Source organism: Tupaia chinensis, unplaced genomic scaffold (genome assembly GCF_000334495.1).
Source record: "Tupaia chinensis unplaced genomic scaffold, TupChi_1.0 Scaffold000081_1, whole genome shotgun sequence".
Classification (NCBI taxonomy): domain Eukaryota; kingdom Metazoa; phylum Chordata; class Mammalia; order Scandentia; family Tupaiidae; genus Tupaia; species Tupaia belangeri.
The window spans coordinates 2961620-2972731 of record NW_006159542.1 but is presented as its reverse complement, the minus strand read 5'-3'; the positions used below and the strand labels follow the sequence as shown (position 1 = coordinate 2972731).

The window sequence follows — 11112 nt, the reverse complement described above, 5'->3', positions numbered from 1 at the left end:
GAAAGTGAGAAATCACCCCCCAGGGGGAATGGCCACACCACAATCCCTTCTCCTTCATTCTCCTCTCAAGATCTTGGGCACGCATGCACACGTCCCTGGAGTGAGTTTAAGCCACTGGGTTCAGGACTCAAAACGTGGTCAACTACATGAGAGTCCAGAGACATAGCCATTACGCTAACTGCTGGTCCCATATTTCATAGTTCTTATTTTCTTGCTAATATTCCTTGTTTAGTCAATCAGAAACGGTTCAAGTTGCAGACCCAGCAGCTTAAACTTGTGCCAGGCATGTGTGAACAAACGTATGGCCAAAATCCCAAGAGGAGAATGGAGAAGGGATTGCAGTGTGGCTATCCTCCCAGGGGGTGATTTCTCACTGTCTGTCTGTCTCTCCAGTGATCGCACATGCTCTATAGCAAAAATCTCTCTAAAAAAAAAAAAGAGAGAGAGAGATAAAATATCCTTTCAGGAGGAGTCCACAGTGGACTGTGGAAGATAAACACAATAACATTGTAATGTAGTATGTCTTGATAGGGAGGTATGAGCAGAATAGTTTGGAATATGCGAGTGAGAGTTGTAATTTCAGAAAGTCTAGGAAGATTTCATGGAGAAGGCCACCTTGGTCTTGAAGAAAGACCAAGAAATTGTTAGGGGAAGAATGAGGAAAGTGGGATGTCTTCTGTGGTTACTTTTTGAATCTAAGTATTTTAAACAATTGAACAATCTGAGGGAGCATGGTGGAGTCAGTCAGAAAGTAGCCTAAATAGAAAAACTTTGAGACACAGTTGACATTGGTTAACTAGGTAAGTTAACTAAATGTAGCTGAAATTTATACTTATTATGTAAGTTATAGAGAACATAATCATATAAATGATGTCTAACTCAGCACTCTTTTTTTATTTTTATTTTTTTGAGAGGTTTTTGCTATAGGGCGTGTGCGCTCACCAGACAGACAGAGACAGAGAGACAGAAAGCAAGAAATCACCCCCCAGGGGGGATGGTCACGCCGCAATCCCTTCTCGTCCATTCTCCTCTCGGGATCTTGGGCACGCAAGCTCACGCGCCCGGCGTGAGTTTTAAGCCACCGGGTCCGGAACGCGAACTGCGGTCGACTACATGGGAGTCCAGTGACATAGCCATTATGCTAACTGCTAGTCCCAGCATTCTTTTTACAAGTAATTATTTATTTTAATTTTATTTATTATTATTATTATTATTATTATTATTATTTTAATTTGACCAGAAACAGAGAGAGAGGGAAAGCGAGAAAAGTCACCAGGTCCGGAACTCGAGCCATACTCAGTCATGTGAAAGTCCAGCACCCCAACCACCATGCCACCTGCCAGCCCCTAAGCCAGCACTCTTGAGAAAGGGGACACCCTTAATCAGGCTAGGACAACTTTTGCAAACTGAGACTGTTTTAGGCAAATTAGTCACACAGCCACACCCTATTTAAAGACCCAAGAGTCAGGCATGACCAATCAGGGCTCTTGCTCCATTTTTCTGTGTTAATCTTAGTTCATTCCATCTCTATGTGTCAGTTTGTCTTTAATCTGACACTTCACAGTAACAGGGTGGATGCCAACACTTACCTGTGCTCACGGCTTTCCCTTTGCGTCCAGAGAGAGAATGTGTTATTCAAGTCTACCTAACAAAAATCTTAAGCTTTAACATTTTTTTGCCTAACGGGCTACCCTTGAATGCCATTTAACTGGCTTAGAATGTCACAAGAAAATGATCAAATCAAGATCCATCGAAGGTAGTACTAAGGATAATTCTATTCAAACAGCGTGGCAGCTATATAATGAATGAGGGAGAATAGACTGGAGAGATAATTACAATATTCACTACACTGAGTTTTTCCAAAACAACTTCTAGGAAATCTTAATTACGAAAGATCCCAGGTAACCACTTTCAGATTTTATTTTATTTTATTTTATTTTTGAGAGAGATTTTTTTGCTATAGGGTGTGTGTGTTTGTGGGAGAGACAGAGAGAGAGAAAGTGAGAAATTACTCCCCAGAGAGGTTGGCCATGCCTCAGTCACTTCTCCATTCTCCTCCTGGGATTTTAGGCATACACGTACATGCACCTGGCATGAGTTTCAAGCTGCCAGGTCCAGAATTCGAACCACAGTCAGCCATGTGGGAGTCCAACATCCTAACCACTATACCACCTGCTTTTTAATTTTAAAAAATAACACCTTTATTAAGATATAGTCATTTACCATAAATTTAATCTTTTAAGCCAAACAATCCAGTCATCTTAAATTATCAACAGAGTTGGGCAACCATCAACACCTAACTTCAGAACAATTTCTCACTGAAAAAAGTAACCCCTCATTCCTCCCAGCCCTTGGCAATCACTAATTTGATACAAATTTGTTTTCTAAAAATCCCATAAAAATGAAATCTTGTATCTTTTTGTGACTACCTTCTTTCAGAGCATAATGTCTTCAAGGTTCATCCATGTTGTAGCACATAGCAGCATTCGGTTCCTTTTTATAGTCAAATCAATAGTCTGTTATATGGATAGTCCTTGTTTCATTTATCCATTCATCAGTCCAGTTGGGTGTGGGTTGTTTCCATCCTTTGGCTATTATGAATAATGCTGTTATGAACCTTCACATGCAGGTTTGTGTACAGACACATATTTTTATTTCTCTTTGGTATCTACCCAGGAGTACTAGGTTGTGTGGTAACTTTATGTTTAAACTTTGGAGGAACTGTGGACCATTTTACAGTCTTATCAGCTATATATTTAGGTTCCCATTTCCCCACATCCTCACCAAAATGTGTTCATTCTAGTCAGTGTGAAATGACAGTGCATTGTGGTATTGATTTGCACTTCCTTAGTTAATAATGATGTTGAATGTATTTCTAAGTAATTTTATGTTCTTTGGTAAAATGTCTATTAAAATTATTAAATTCCCTTGTTGGTTTTTGAATTAGGTTTTTATCTTTTTTTTTTTTTTCTTTCAGAGAGATTTTTTGGTATAGGGCACGTGTGCTTGCCAGAGACAGAGACAGAAAGTGAGGAATCACCCCACGAAGGGATGGCCATGCCACAATCCCTTCTCCTCCATTCCTCTCAGGATTTTGGGTGTGCATGCACATGTGGCCAGTGTGAATTTTGAGCTGGCGGGTCCGGGACTCAAATCACAGTCAACTATGTGGGAGTTCAGGGATGTAACCATTACACCATCTGCTGGTTCCAGTTTTTATCTTTTTATTATTGAGTTGTAAGAGTTATTTATTTTTTAAATTTTGCCAGAGGGCACAGGTGCTCGCCAGAGAAGGAAAAAAAGAGGGAAAGTGGGAAAACACGCCCCATGGGAAATGGTCACTCCACAATTTCTTCTTCTTCATTTTTCTCTCCCTTCAGGATTTTGTGCACACATGCACAGGTGCCTGGTGTGTTTCTCAAGCTGCCAGATCCAGGACTCAAACCACAGGTTGGCCATGTGGGATCCAGCTGCTTTAACCACACACCACAGGCTAGCCTATAAGATTTCTTTACATAGTCTATCTTATTTATTTATTTATTTATTTATTTATTTATTTATTTATTTGCTATAGAGCACATGTGCTTGCTGGAGAGACAGAGACAAAGGCAAGAAATCATACCCCAGGAGGATAGCCACGCCACAATCTTCTCTTCCATTCTCTTCTAAGGATTTCGGGCAGGTGCACATACACACCCAGCGTGTGTTTTAAGCTGCTGGGTCTGGGACTCAAACCGCGGTCAACTATGTGGGAGTCCAGTGATGTAATCATTACACCATCTGCTGGTTGTATATTTCTTTATATATTCTAGATACAAGTCCTTTATCAGATATATTATTTGCAATTACTAGCTCTCATTTAGTGAACTGTCTTTTCTCTTTATTGCTGATGTCATTTGAAGCATAAGAAATGTTCACTTTGATGGTACTATTCATCTATTTATTTTATTTTATTCATTGTCATTATTATATTTTTTACTTTATTGAAGTTGACCAGAGAGAGAGAAGGAAAGTGAGAAAGCAAGCTTTCAGGTCCATGGTTAGTCATGTACGAGTCCAACTGCCTTAACCCCCACACCACCTGCCAGCCCCTATTTATGTTTTTATTTTATCACTTACACTTCAGTGTCATATCAAAGAATCCATTGCCCAATTCAAAGTCATAAGGATTACACCTATGTTTTCTGCTAAGAACTTTATTGTTTCGGCTCCTTTTAAAAAATAATTATTTGTTTAATTTTATTTATTTATTCATTTATTTTAATTTGGCCAGAGACAGACACAGAGAGGGGGTGGGGGCGGGAAGAGAGAGAGAGAGAGAGAGAGGAAAAGTCAGAAAGCAAGCCACCAGGTCTGGGACTCAACCCATGGTCAGTCATGTGAGAATGTCCAGCGCCTTAACCACCAAGCCACCCTCTGGCCCCTTGTCCTAGCTCTTATATTTCAGTCTTTGGTCCAATTTGAGTTAATTTTTGTGCACAGTGTAAGGTAGAGGTTCAACTTCATTCTTTTGCATGGGGATACCAATTATTCCAGTACCATTGTTGAGAAGATTCTTCTATTCCCATTGAATGGTCTCAGTACCCTTGTCAAAAATCAGCTGACTACAGGTGTATAGATTTATTTTTGGACTCTAAATTTGTTTCCACTGATGTACATATCTATGTATCCCTATGTTAGTACCACACAGTCTTGATTATAATCTGTTTGTAGTAAGTTTGAATTTGGGAAGTGTGTGTTCACCGAATTTGTTCTTTTTTAAGATTGTGTTTGATTCTCCTGTATCTCTTAAGTTTCAATGTGAATTTTAAGGTCAGCTTGTTAATTTCTGCAAAAATAAAAAAGATACCTGAGATTTTTTTTTTTTTTGAGAGATTTTCACTGTAGGGCGCGTGCGCTCGCCAGACAGACAGAGAGAGACATAGAGACAGAAAGCAAGAAATCACCCCCCAGGGGGGATGGTCACGTTGCAATCCCTTCTCCTCCATTCTCCTCTCGGGATCTTGGGCACGCACGCACACGCGCCCGGCGTGAGTTTTAAGCCACCGGGTCCGGGACACGAACCGCAGTCGACTACGTGGGAGTCCAGCGACATAGCCATTACGCTAACTGCTGGTTCCCGATACCTGAGATTTTGAAAGGGATTTCATTGGATCTGTAGATCAATTTGTGTAGTATTGCCAGCTTAATAATAAAGCCTTCTGACCCACTCTTCACTTAATGACCTACCTGTTTAATAATTGCTCAGACTTACAATCAGTTTGCCCATCATGGGGAACTGCCTTTCTCAGTCTGTGTGCGTCTTGGGAATCCCCTTTCTCTTTGTCTCGTTCCTACAGTCAGTCAGTATTCACTACATGAAGTGTTCACAATCACACAAGTCTACGTGTTTTGTTTACAAATTTGTTCTTTATTGTGCACCCATAGAAGTATTCAGAATAAATAAATAAAAGATTATATCAGATTTATATTATTATGTTGTACTGTGCCTCGTCACTTTCTGATGCTTATCTAATGTATAGTTTTTATATGGATTGAATTACATTATTCTAGTGTTGTGTCCCATGATATGTATTGAAAAATACACACCCTATTGTGCCATGACACATCTCTCCAGTGAGCACACAGGCCTTACAGCAAAAATCTCTCCAATAAAAAAGTTTTCCCCCCTGTATAAAAGATCATGTCATCTACAAGTAGAAATAATTTGATTTCTTTCATTCCAATCTGGGTGCCTCTTACTTCTTTACTCTGCCTAATATTCCCACCTAGAACCTCCAACGTAATGTAAACAGAAGTGATAAGAACAGAGACATCACTGTCTTATTTTTGATTGTGGGGGAAAGTTTTCAGTCTTTCATCATTAATTGTGCTGTGAAGTTTTCATAGGTACCTTGTATCAGGTTCAGGAAATTTCCTGATATTTGTAGGTTGTTGAGTGTTTTCTTTTTTTTTAATCATGAAACAGTGTTGAATTTTACAACATGGTTCCTCTTTTTTCCTATCGAGATGATCATGTGCTTTCTGTCTTTTAATCTAGTCACATAGTGTATTATGTTGACTAGTTTTCAGAAGTTAAACCAACTTTGTATTTTTTAAAATAAACCCCACTTGGTCATATTGTACAGTTCTTTTTATACATTGCTGGGTTCAGTTTGCTAGTATTTTGTTGGATGTTTTCGTGCCTGTATTCTTAAGAGATTTTGGTCGTTAGTTTTATTTTCTTGCAATATACTTTTGGTTTTGATACCATGGTAATACTGGCCTTATAAAATAGTTGTAAAACATTCCTTCCTCTTTTCAGCTTTGGAGAGTTTTTGAAAAATTTCTTCTTTAAATGCTTGGTATGATTCATCATTCAAGTCATCTAGGTTTGGGATTTTCTTTGGGTAAGTTTTCAATTTTTAAAAATCTTTTCCTTCTATTTCAATGCCATTACTTGTTATAGGTCTATTCAGATATTCTATTCCTTACTGAGTCAGTTTCAGTAGTTTATGTCTGATTATGAAGGGAAAGTTTTCAGTCTTTTATAATTAATTACGCTGTGAAGTTTTCATAGGTACCCTTTATCAGGTTCAGAAAATTTCTTGATATTGTAGGAATTTGTCCATTTCACATAGGTTATCTAATGTGTTGACAAAGGGTTGATCATAGTATTCCCTCAGAACTCTATTTTTTCCCCCCTGTAATTTTTTTTTTTTAGAACATCTTAAATTTTTAATCCTTTCTTTACAGGTTACTAGACCACTTTTGATTAAGAAAACTGTAGAAAGTTAGTAACTGCCACAAGCAAACGCCAGGCGGTGGCCCGTGTCAGTTTTCCACAGAGTCCTGCTTTGTGGGGTGTCTAATGCACTGCTTGAGGTCTCTGCTCACACTTGCTGGGATCAATCGTGGCAGATTTTAGTCCACAGGTCGCTTTTGCCCATATTTATTTGTAAACTCTTCAGCGTTCTTACAGAATTTTTTACAGTCCTTAGAGTATTCTTCAGCTGGGTCAGCCCAGAGCGGGTGCTCGGGCTGGGGGTCGTTCACCAGTGCTATGAGGGACTGGATTACTTGGTCGGCTTTGGTGGCTGGCTTCCAGTTTTCAGCACTAATTACTGACAGACAGACCTTCCCCTTTTTATCGATGTTGGGGTGATAGATCTTTGTTATAAATGTGATCTTCGGTGGTTTGAATGGGTACTCTGCTGGAAAGTTGATTTCGATTCTGAAGGCCCCCTTGTCATATGGAGGGTTGTCAGGAACAATAAGCCCTTGCCAAGTCAATAAATTAGCTTCATCAGCCTGGATGTTACGGAAGTTTTTCATTCCACATTTGCGGATTTCTTCAAGCTCCTTCATCAGCCTCCTGCTGGCCGCCATCTTGGATCTGGTGTTGCTGCTTTCCCCCCCTGTAATTTTGTTGATCTTTTCAAAGACCCAACTTTTGGCTCCCTTGATTTTCTGTATTGTTTTTCTATTCTTTAATTCTTTTTTTTTTTTTTTTTGAGAGAGAGATTTTTTTGCTATAGGGTATATGCCCTTGAAGAGAGACAGAGAGAGACAGAAAGAGAGACAGAAGTCATCCTCCGGGGGGACAGCCACATTGCAATCCCTTCTCCCCCATTCTCCTCTCAGGATCTTGGGAGTGCGCACGCACCTGGCATGAAGTTTAAGCCACAGGTCCAGGGCTCGAATCACGGTCGACTACACAGGAGTCCAGTGACATAACCATTATATCATCTGCTGCTCCCAAGTCTTTAACTCACTTATTTCCACTTCATTTCGAATTATCTTCCTACTTCAGCTTACATTGAGTTAGCTTGCTCTTTCTTCCTGTTTTTAAGGTGAAAGTTTAAGTTATTCATTTGAGATCTTTTTTCCTTGATTAAATATGGGTGTTTATGGCTAAAAAGTTTCTCCATGCACTGTTAGCTGTATCCCATGTGGTTTTTTCTCTTTTTTTAAAGATTTTTCCTATAGGGCATGTGTGCTCACCAGAGAGACAGAGAGGACAGAGAGACAGAAAGTGAGAAATTGCCCCCCTGGGGGTGGGGTGGCCACACTGCAATTTCTTCTGCTCAGTTCTCCTCTTAAGCTTTTGGGCACAAATGTACATATGCCTGGTGTGAGTTTTAAGCTGCCAGGTCTGGGACTTGAACTGTGGTCAACTACGTGGGAGTCTAGCAATATAACCATTATGCCACCTGCTGGTCCCTTCCATATTTTGTTTTGTTTTGTTTTGTTTTTACAGATTTTTGCTATATGTCCCATGTACTCACCAGAGAGACAGAAAGTGAGAAACCACCCCCCACACCATAATCCCTTCTCCTCCATTCTCCTGTCCGGCTATACAATAATCCAGTGACAACCATTTTACCAACTGCTGGTCCCAGAACTCACTTTATTTTTAACAATTATTTTATTTTATTTATTTTAATTTTATTTATTTTATTTATTTATTTGACCAGAGAGGTACAGAATGAGAGAGAGTGAGAGAGATGGAAAGTGAGAAAGCAAGCCATCAGTTCCAGGATTTGAACTGTGGTCAGCCATGTGGAAGTCCAGCGCCCTTAGCCATCACACCACCTGCAAGCGCCTAAATTCACTTTTTAAAAACGTAATTCTTGGGACCAGCAGTTGGTGTAATGGCTATGTCGCTCGACTCCCATGTAGTTAACTGCAGTTCGAGTCCCAGACCCGGTGATTTAAACTCACGCCGGGCGCGTGTGCATGTGTGCCCAAGATCCCGAGAGCAGAATGGAGGAGAAGGGATTGCGGTGTGGCCTTCTCCCTTGGGGGGTGATTTTTCATTTTCTGTCTCTCTGTCTCTCTCTGTCTTTCTGGCGAGCGCATGCACCCTATAGTGAAAAACCTCTCAAAAAAAAAAAGTAATTTTTTTTTATGATAGAGCACAGGAGAGAGAGAAAGACAGAGAAGGAGAGAGAGAGAGAGAGAAAGGGGAGTGGTTTGGTCTGCAATCTCTGCTCCAGAACTCCAGAACTCTAGCCCATAGGGCACTCACGTGCATACCTGGCATATTTTATGTATATGGGCTGGGGATTCAAACTGCTTCTCCTAAGCTGTGCATTACCACTACACCACGGAGCTGGCCTGGAATCACTTTAGTTCTAATCCTCATTACCACTGCTATAGGCCAGAGCTTCTTAAATACTAATGTGCATATGGATCAGCTGGGAGAACTTATCAAAATTCAGGTTCCAATTCAGGGTGGAGCCCAGGATTCTACATTTTTAATAAGCACCCAGGAAATGCCTATGCTGGCAAACAGATCTCACTCTGAGTGGCAAGGTTCTGACCATTTAGCATCCATATCTGGATTAACAGCAATACTTTCCTAAATGTTCTTGCTATCCTCTCAGTGGTTAGGAGGATATGCAAACAATTTTTATTTGTTCATTTTTTTTGATGTTCTCAGTTGTTATCAGTGCTCTACCCATGCCTACACTGTACATCGTCCAATCCTCCATTCTTCCTGGAGCTAGGGCAGCTTAGTATTCCAAAAAGGACAGAATGTTTTTAGACTAACTTAGGATATTTTAGGGATCACCAAGCATACCTAGTATAATAGGAGAATCAGGCTATGTCCTAACTTAGGACTGACCAGGAAAGGGAACCTTTCACTAGGGGTTATAAGCATCGGTATGATGGTGCCCTTTCCAGTCTCCTCTCATTTCTGTGCCCTCCCATCATCTCAACCAGTTCATCTGGTCCATGGATTTTGATTTACTCCATGATTTTCATCACTAACTAGTCTTCACTAGGTACCTACATTTTTCAGTGTAGCTGAATCTCTGTATATGTAAGGGAAAAAAATAGGAAATAACCTAATATCCTAAAGAAGAAACAAAAAGAAAGTGGCTGCATTATGTTCGGAAATTCATAGTTATTCCATGGTAACTTTTTAAAAACTAAATGTATTTATTTTATTCAGAGAATGTGTGCATGAATATGGGGTGGGGACATCCTCTACAGGGATCTGTCATGCTGCACATGTCTGAAGTGTGTTTTTAGGCCGACAGGGCTAGGGACTCCAACCACAGTTGGTACGTGGTTTCTAGCTCTGTAGTCCAGCACACTGCTGACCGTGTCACAAAGGCTGTGCCTTATGGTAACTATTATTAGAGCTCTAAGAGAGAATGAATGAGAGGCAGATTCAAAATTTGTATGCTTTTTTTTTTTTTTTTTTTTTTGATTTGCAATTGAACTGCCTCATGATTATTAGTGAAGGTGCTGTTCCTCACTGAGCCAAATTACCTCCAAGATTAGGGTGTACATATTCTGGCTTCTAGTGTTGGAGCACCTAATAGGCAGACTGAACACATTTAATTATTTACTCATTCAGGACCAGCAGTTAGTGTAATGGCTATGTCGCTGGATTCCCACGTAGTCGACCGCAGTTCGCATCCCAAACCCGGTGGCTTAAAACTCATGCCGGGCACATGTGCGTGCGTGCCCAAGATCCTGAGAGCAGAACGGAGGAGAAGGGATTGCGGCATGGCCATCCCCGTTGGGGGGGTGATTTCTCGCTTTCTGTCTCTCTGTCTTTCTCTGTCCATCTGGCGAGCGCATGCGCCCTATAGCAAAAACCTCTCAAAAAATTATTTACTCATTCAACACATATTTTTTGAGGCTATAATATGTAATATGAACTATTCTGAGTGATGGGAAAATAGCAGTTAATTATACTAACTTCCTGCTCTTATGGAACGTATACTATACTAGAGCAAGCAGGTAATTAAAAAAAAATGAATATATAGAATAACGTGATAGAGGGGTAGAGAGTAAACGTGTGTGCCGCATGATGGGTATGGCTTCTCTAAAGAATGGACATTTGAGCAAAGACCTGCATGAAGTGAGGGGGTAAGCCATACGAATATATAAGGAAGGGGAACTCCATATAGTGAGAAGTTTGAGTGCAAAGGCCTTACAGAAGAGCTCATTTGGCTTTTTTGAAGAAGAACAGATAAGCACTTAGAGTAAATGAGGGGAAGAAAGGTAGAACATTAGGTCAGAGTAGAGGTCAGAGTTCAGACAATATACATCTCTAAATATCATAATAAGAACTTTGGATCTTACTTTGAGTTATGAAGCCACTGGAACATT

At 40.2% G+C, this 11112-nt stretch overlaps 1 pseudogene; it reads right to left on the bottom strand.

The window, feature by feature from the left end:
- Positions 1–6871: 6871 nt before the first annotated feature.
- On the bottom strand, positions 6872–7405 carry LOC102472914 (ubiquitin-conjugating enzyme E2 L3 pseudogene; annotated as a pseudogene).
- Between the last annotated feature and the right edge of the window lie 3707 nt (positions 7406–11112).